We start from the raw sequence: 8,451 nt of genomic DNA, 5'->3' as shown, positions 1-8,451 counted from the left end.
TTTCTGTAATTTCAGGTATTTTTCTGGCTGAAATTGAAGGAGCTGAGCAAAAATCTGATTCAGGCTGAAAAAGGACTGCTGATGCTGTTGGATTCTGACCTCCCTGCACTCAAAGTGGATTTTCTGGAGCTACAGAACTCGAAATGGCGTGCTTCCAATTGCGTTGGAAAGTAGACATCCAGGTCTTTCCAGCAATGTATAATAGTCCATACTTTGCACAAGAATAGACGACGTAAACTGGCGTTCAACGCCAGTCCTCTGCCCAATTCTGACGTCCAGCGCCAGAAAAGGATAAAAAACTGGAGTTGAACGCCCAAACTGGCACAAAAACTGGCGTTCAACTCCACAAATGGCCTCTGCACGTGAATTGCTTAAAGTCTCAGCCCCAGCACACACCAAGTGGGTCCCAGCACACCAAGTGGGCCCCAAAAGTGGATCTCTGCATCATCCATCATAGTCCACTCATATTTTGTAACCCTAGGCTACTGGTTTAGTATTTAAACAACTTTTAGAGACTTATTTTGTATCTCATGACATTTCAGATCTAAACTTTGTATTCTCTGACGGCATGAGTCTCTAAACCCCATTGTTGGGGGTGAGGAGCTCTGCTGTGTCTCGATGAATTAATGCAAGTATTTCTGTTTTCCATTCAAACACGCTTGTTCCTATCTAAGATGTTCATTCGCGCTTAACTGTGATGGAGGTGATGATCTGTGACATTCATCACCTTCCTCAAACCATGAACGTGTGCCTGACAACCACCTCCGTTCTATATCCGATTGAATGATTATCTCTTAGATTCCTTAATCAGAATCTCCGTGGTATAAGCTAGAACTGATGGCGGCATTCATGAGAATCCAGAAAGTCTAAACCTTGTCTGTGGTATTCCGAGTAGGATTCAAGGATTGAATGACTGTGACGAGCTTCAAACTCCTGAAGGCTGGGCATTAGTGACAGACGCAAAAGGATAGTAAATCCTATTCCAACCGGATCAAGAACCAACCGGTGATTAGCCGTGCTGTGACAGAGCGCGTGAGCGTAGTTTTCACTGGAAGGATGGAAGGTAGCCATTGACAACGGTGATCCACCAACACACAGCTTGCCATAGAGGGACGTGCGTGCGTGAACAAGAAGACAGAGGAAAGCAGAGATTCAGAAGACAAAGCATCTCCAAAACTCCAACATATTCTCCATTACTGCACAACAAGTAACTTTTAATTTATGCTCTACTGGTTATTCACAATTCAATTGATAAACATAATTGACTTCCTAACTAAGATTTACAAGATAACCAAAGATTGCTTCAAACCAACAATCTCCGTGGGATTCGACCCTTACTCACGTAAGATATTACTTGGACGACCCAGTGCACTTGCTGGTTAGTGGTACGAGTTGTGAGAAGTGTGATTCACAATTCGTGCACCAATATACTACAATATAATTCACCAAATTCTTCTAACAAATCACCATATAAATCATATAGAAAAGCCATGAATGATGCTCACGTATCACTTCACGATCGCGTCGTCTCTTCCCTTGCTCCCTTGCACGGTACCCTTTCTCCCCTACACCTTCGACGGCAACATGATGGCGTGGCGGCAGTGATGCCCACCGGTGTCGTCCTCCCCTTCTTCCCCCTCTCCTTCCTCCTTCTTCTCCGATCAACTCTCTCTCTCTTCTCTCTTCCTTTTCTTTTTTCTGCGTGTGAGTGCTTTTGGGAAGGGGGTGGCGGTTGAAGGAAGAAAAATGTTCGGGTTAGAATTTTTGGGGTGTTTAGTAAATTAGGATTTCTTTTTAAGAGCAAATAATAATATAATTAGGGTATAAAATAGTAATTGAAAACTAATTTATAATCCAACAATAATTATAAATAAAAAATACTATTATTTTTAAATAAATATTCTAATCCAAGAGTTAGAGATAATCAGATAAAAATTTTTTATTCATAAAATATGATTCAAAATCTAAATATTCAAATTAAAGCACATTGGTGCACGAAATTGTGATCTCAGGCAACGGCGCCAAAAACTCTGTACGCACGTCTTAATAAATTATTTTTCATTCACAACTTCGATACAACTAACCAGTAAGTGCACTGGGTCGTCCACGAAGATTCTGATTAAGAGATCCAAGAGATACTCATTCAATCTAAGGTGGAACGGAAGTGGTTGTTAGGAATGCGTTCGTGGGGGAATGATGATGATTGTCACGTTCATCACATTTAGGTTGAAGTGCGAATGAATATCTTAGAAGTGGAATAAGTTGAATTGAATAGAAAAACAGTAGTACTTTGCATTAATCTTTGAGGAACAGCAGAGCTCCACACCTTAATCTATGGAGTGTAGAAACTCTACCATTAAAAATACATAAGTGAACATAGGGTAAGCATGGCCGAGTGGCCAGCCTCCCATGGAGGTCTAGAGATCTAAAAATGATCAAAAGATGTCTAATACAATAGTAAAAAGTCCTATTTATACTAAACTAGTTACTAGGGTTTACAGAAGTAAGTAATTGATGCATAAATCCACTTCCGGGGCCCACTTGGTGTGTGCTTGGGCTGAGCTTGAATGTTACACGTGTAGAGGTCAATCTTGGAGTTGAACGCCAGTTTGTAACATATTTCTGGAGTTCAACTCTGGCTTGTGACGTGTTTCTGGCGTTTAACTCCAGACAGCAGCGTAGAACTGGCGTTCAATGCCCTTTTAAGTTGTCTAAACCCGGCCAAAGTATGGACTATTATATATTTCTGGAAAGCCCTGGATGTCTACTTTCCAATGCAATTGGAAGCGCACCATTTTGAGTTCTGTAGCTCTAGAAAATCCAATTTCAGTGCAGGGAGGTCAGAATCCAACAGCATCAGCAGTCCTTCTTTAACCTCTGAATCTGATTTTTGCTCAAGTCCCTCAATTTCAGCCAGAAAATACCTGAAATCACAAAAAAACACACAAACTCATACTAAAGTCCAGAAATGTGAATTTAACATAAAAACTAATAAAAACATCCCTAAAAGTAACTAGATCCTACTAAAAACATACTAAAAACAATGCCAAAAAGCGTATAAATTATCCGCTCATCACAACACCAAACTTAAGTTGTTGCTTGTCCCCAAGCAACCGAAAATCAAATAGGATAAAAAGAAGAGAATATACTATAAATTCCAAACTATCAATGAAACATAGCTCCAATTAAATGAGCGGGACTTGTAGCTTTTTGCCTCTTGAATAGTTTTGGCATCTCACTTTATCCATTGAAGTTCAGAATGATTGGCATCTATAGGAACTCAGAGTTCAGATAGTGTTATTGATTCTCCTAGTTCAGTATGATGATTCTTGAACACAGCTATTTTATGAGTCTTGGCCGTGGCCCTAAGCACTTTGTTTTCCAGTATTACCACCGGATACATAAGTGCCACAAACATAATTGGGTGAACCTTTTCAGATTGTGACTCAGCTTTGCTAAAGTCCCCAATTAGAGGTGTCCAGGGTTCTTAAGCACACTCTTCTTTTGCTTTGGACCTTGACTTTAACCGCTCAGTCTCAAGTTTTCACTTGACACCTTCACGCCACAAGCACATGGTTAGGGACAGCTTGGTTTAGCCGCTTTGGCCAGGATTTTATTCCTTTAGGCCCTCCTATCCACTGATGCTCAAAGCCTTGGGATCCTTTTTATTTACCCTTACCTTTTGGTTTTAAGGGTTATTGGCTTTTTGCTCTTGCCTCTTGGTTTTAAGAGCTTTTGGCTTTTTCTGCTTGCTTTTTCTCTTTTTTTTTCTTTCTATTTTTTTGCTATTTTTTTTCTGCAAGCTTTGTTCTTTGCTGCTTTTTTTTGCTTCAAGAATCATTTTTATGATTTTTCAGATTATCAAATAACATGTCTCCTTATCATCATTCTTTCAAGAGCCAACATATTTAACATTCTTAAACAACAACTTCAAAAGACATATGCACTGTTCAAGCATTCATTCAGAAAACAAGAAGCATTGTCACCACATCCATATAATTAAACTAAGTTCAAGGATAAATTCGAAACTCATGTACTTCTTGTTCTTTTGAATTAAAATAGTTTTCATTTAAGAGAGGTGATGGATTCATAGGACATTCATAACTTTAAGACAAAGTTACTAAATACTAATGATCATGTAATGAAGACACAAACATGGATAAGCACTTAACATAGAGAAAACAAAAAACAGAGAATGTAAGAACAAGGAATGAGTCCACCTTAGTGATGGTGGCGTTTCCTTCTTGAGGAACCAATGATGTCCTTGAGCTCTTCTATGTCTCTTCCTTGTCTTTGTTGCTCCTCCCTCATTGCTTTTTGATCTTCTCTTATTTCATGAAGGATGATGGAGTGCTCTTGATGTTCCACCCTTAGTTTTCCCATGTTGGAACTTAATTCTCCTAGGGAGGTGTTGATTTGCTCCCAATAGTTTTGTGGAGGAAAGTGCATTTGAGGCATCTCCGGGATCTCATGGTGATGAGCTTCATGTGTCTCTTGAGATCCATGAATGGGTTCTCTTGTTGCTCCATCCTTTTCTTAGTGATAGGCTTCTCTTCCTCAATGGGAATGTCTCCTTCTATGAAAGCTTCAGCTGAGTAACATAGATGGCAAATAAGATGAGGAAAAGCTAGCCTTGCCCCAGGAGAGGGCTTTTCGGCTATTTTGTAGAGTTCAAGGGAGATGACTTCATGAACTTCTACTTCTTCTCCAATCATGATGATATGGATCATGATGGCCCGATCCACAGTAACTTCAGATTGGTTGTTAGTGGGGATGATGGAGCGTTGGATGACTCCAACCATCCTCTAGCCACAGGCTTGAGGTCCAGTCTTCTTAATTGAACCGGCTTGCCTTTGGAGTCAATCTTCCATTGAGCTCCTTCCACACATATATCCATGAGGACTTGGTCCAACCTTTGATTAAAGTTGACCCTTCTAGTGTAGGGGTGTGCATCTCCTTGCATCATAGGCAAGTTAAACGCCAACCTCACATTTTCCGGACTAAAATCTAAGTATTTTCCCCGAGCCATTGTAATATAATTCTTTGGGTTTGGGTTCTTACTTTGATCATGGTTCCTAGTGATCCATGCATTGGAACTCTTGAACCATTAGGATGCCGACTTGTTGGATGGGGTTTGTTAGAACTTTCCAACCTCTTCTTTGGATTTTATGTCGGATCTCCGGATACTCATTCTTCTTGAGCTTGAAAGGGACCTCGGGGATCACCTTCTTCTTGACCACAACATCATAGAAGTGGTCTTGATGAGCTTTGGAGATGAATCTTTCCATCTCCCATGACTCGGAGATGGAAGCTTTTGTCTTCCCTTTCCCTTTTCTAGAGGATTCTCCGGTCTTGGGTGCCATCAATGGTAATGGAAAAACAAAAAGCTTATGTTTTTACCACACCAAACTTAGAAAATTGCTCGCCCTCGAGCAAGAGAAGAAAGAATAGATGAAGAAGAAGAAGAAAATATGGAGGAGAGGGGGAGGGGTGTATTCGGCCAAGAAGGGGGAAGAGAGGGTTGTGTTGTGTGAAAATGAAGAAGAATGGAGGGCTTTATATAGGGAAGGGAAGGGGGGTAAGGTTCGGCCATAAGGGTGGGTTTTGTTTGAAGGTAGGTGGGGTTTATGAGGTAGGTTTATGGGGAAGAGTGGATGGATGTGAGTGGTGAAGTGGTTATAGGGAAGAGAGATTGAGGTGATTGGTGAAGAGTTTTGGGGAAGAGTGTTTATGGGATTGTGTGAAAGAGGGGTGAGAAGAAGTGAGTGGAGGTAGGTGGGGATTCTGTGGGGTCCACAGATCCTGAGGTGTTCAAGGATTTACAACCTTGCACCAAATTAGGCATGCAAAATGCCCTTGCACACAACTCTAGGCTTTCAGCGCCAGATTGGTGCTTGTTCTGGGCGTTGAACGCCCATTTGTTGCCCATTTCTGGCGTTGAACGCCAGAACCATGCTTGTTCTGGGCGTTCAGCACTAGCTCTTCTCCAGGGTTCAATTCTGGCGTTCAAACGCCCAGATGCTGCCCATTTTGGGCGTTCAGCGCCAGATGCTTCTTACTGGCGTTTAAACGCCAATGAGATCATCCTCCAGGGTGTGATTTTTCTTCTGCTGTTTTTGATTCCGTTTTCAATTTTTATATTTATTTTGTGACTCCACATGATCATGAACCTAATAAAACATGAAAGAACAATAAAATTAGATAAATAAAAATTGGGTTGCCTCCCAACAAGCGCTTCTTTAATGTCAATAGCTTGACAGTGGGCTCTCATGGAGCCTCACAAATGTTCAGAGCATTGTTGAGACTTTCCAACACCAAACTTAGAGTTTGGATATGGGAGTTCAACACCAAACTTAGAGTTTGGTTGTGGCCTCCCAACACCAAACTTAGAGTTTGACTGTGGGGGCTCTGGTTGACTCTGTTTTGAGAGAAGCTTTTTATGCTTCCTCTCCATGTTTACAGAAGGATGACCTCGAGTTTTAAACACAAGGGAGTCCTCATTCAATTGAAGGACTAGTTCACCTCTGTCAACATCAATCACAGCTCTTGCTGTGGCTAGGAAGGGTCTTCCAAGGATGATGGATTCATCCTCATCCTTCCCAGTATCTAGGACTATGAAATCAGCAGGGATGTAAAGGCCTCCAACCTTTACTAACACGTCCTCTACTTGTCCATAAGCCTGTTTTCTTGAATTGTCTACCATCTCTAATGAGATTTTAGCAGCTTGCACCCCAAAGATTCCCAGCTTCTCTATTACAGAGAGGGGCATGAGGTTTATTCCTGAACCAAGATCACACAGAGCTTTTTCAAAGATCATGGTGCCTATGGTAGGAACTTTCTAGGATCCTGTTTCTTCTGAGGCAATGTCAGTTGATCCAGATCACTCAGTTCATTGGTGAATAAAGGAGGTTCATCTTCCCAAGTCTCAATACCAAATAGTTTGGCATTCAGCTTCATGATTGCACCAAGGTACTTGGTAACTTGCTCCTCAGTAACATCCTCATTCTCTTCAGAAGAGGAATACTCATCAGAGCTCATGAATGGCATAAGGAGGTTTAATGGAATCTCTATGGTCTCTAGATGAGCCTCAGATTCCTTTGGTTCCTCAGAGGGAAGCTCCTTATTCATCACTGGACGTCCCAGGAGGTCTTCCTCCTTGGGATTCACGTCCTCTCCTTCCCTTACAGGTTCGGCCATGGTGATCAATTCAATGGCCTTGCACTCTCCTTTTGGATTTTCTTCTGTATTGCTTGGGAGAGTACTAGGAGGGATTTCAGTGATCCTTTTACTCAGCTGGCCCACTTGTGCCTCCAAATTTCTAATGGAGGACCTTGTTTCATTCATAAAACTTACAGTGGCCTTAGATAGATCAGAGACTAAGTTTGCTAAATTAGAGGTATTTTGTTCAGAGTTCTCTGTCTATTGCTGAGTGGATGATGAAAAAGGTTTACTATTGCTAAACCTGTTTCTTCCACCATTATTAAAGCCTTGTTGAGGCTTTTGTTGATCCTTCCATGAGAAATTTGGATGATTTCTCCATGATGAGTTATAGGTGTTTCCATAAGGTTCACCTAAGTAATTTACCTCTGCTATTGCAGGGTTCTCAGGATCATAAGCTTCTTCTTCAGAAGATGCCTCTTGAGTACTGTTGGATACAGCTTGCATTCCATTCAGACTCTGAGAAATCATATTGACTTGCTGGGTTAGTATTTTGTTCTGAGCCAATATGGCATTCAGAGTATCAATTTCAAGAACTCCCTTCTTCTGAGGCGTCCCATTACTCACAGGATTCCTCTCAGAAGTGTACATGAACTGGTTATTAGCAACCATGTCAATGAGTTCTTGAGCTTCTGCAGGCATTTTCTTTAAGTGAATGGATCCACCTGCAGAGGTATCCAATGACATTTTAGCTAATTCAGACAGACCATCATAGAATATGTCCAGGATGGTCCATTCTGAAAGCATGTCAGAAGGACACTTTTTGGTCAGTTCTTTGTATCTCTCCCAAGCTTCATAGAGGGATTCACCTTCTTTTTGTCTGAAGGTCTGAACATCCACTCTAAGCTTACTCAACTTTTGAGGAGGAAAGAACTTGGCTAAGAAAGCCTTGACCAGCTTATCCCAAGACTTCAGGCTATCCTTAGGTTGAGAGTCCAACCATATTCTAGCTCTATCTCTCACAGCAAAAGGAAAAAGCATGAGCCTGTAGACTTCAGGATCTACTCTATTAGTCTTAACAGTATCACATATCTGCAAGAATTCAGTTAAGAACTGAAAAGGATCTTCAGATGGAAGTCCATGAAACTTGCAGTTCTGCTGCATCAGAGAAACTAATTGAGGTTTCAGCTCAAAATTGTTTGCTCCAATGGTAGGAATGGAGATGCTTCTTCCATGTAAATTGGAATTAGGTGCAGTAAAGTCACCAAGCATCCTCCTTGCATTATTATTATT

General features: G+C 41.2%; 1 non-coding gene across 1 annotated transcript; it reads left to right on the top strand.

The window, feature by feature from the left end:
* Positions 1-7,959: 7,959 nt before the first annotated feature.
* On the top strand, positions 7,960-8,067 carry LOC112780339 (small nucleolar RNA R71). The gene has a single exon (XR_003191183.1). It is a non-coding gene; the product is annotated as a small nucleolar RNA R71 (small nucleolar RNA).
* The last annotated feature ends 384 nt before the right edge of the window (positions 8,068-8,451 follow it).

Source organism: Arachis hypogaea, chromosome 19 (genome assembly GCF_003086295.3).
Source record: "Arachis hypogaea cultivar Tifrunner chromosome 19, arahy.Tifrunner.gnm2.J5K5, whole genome shotgun sequence".
NCBI lineage: Eukaryota > Viridiplantae > Streptophyta > Magnoliopsida > Fabales > Fabaceae > Arachis > Arachis hypogaea.
The sequence above is the reverse complement of the archived record's forward strand: the minus strand, read 5'-3'. Positions and strand labels throughout refer to the sequence as shown.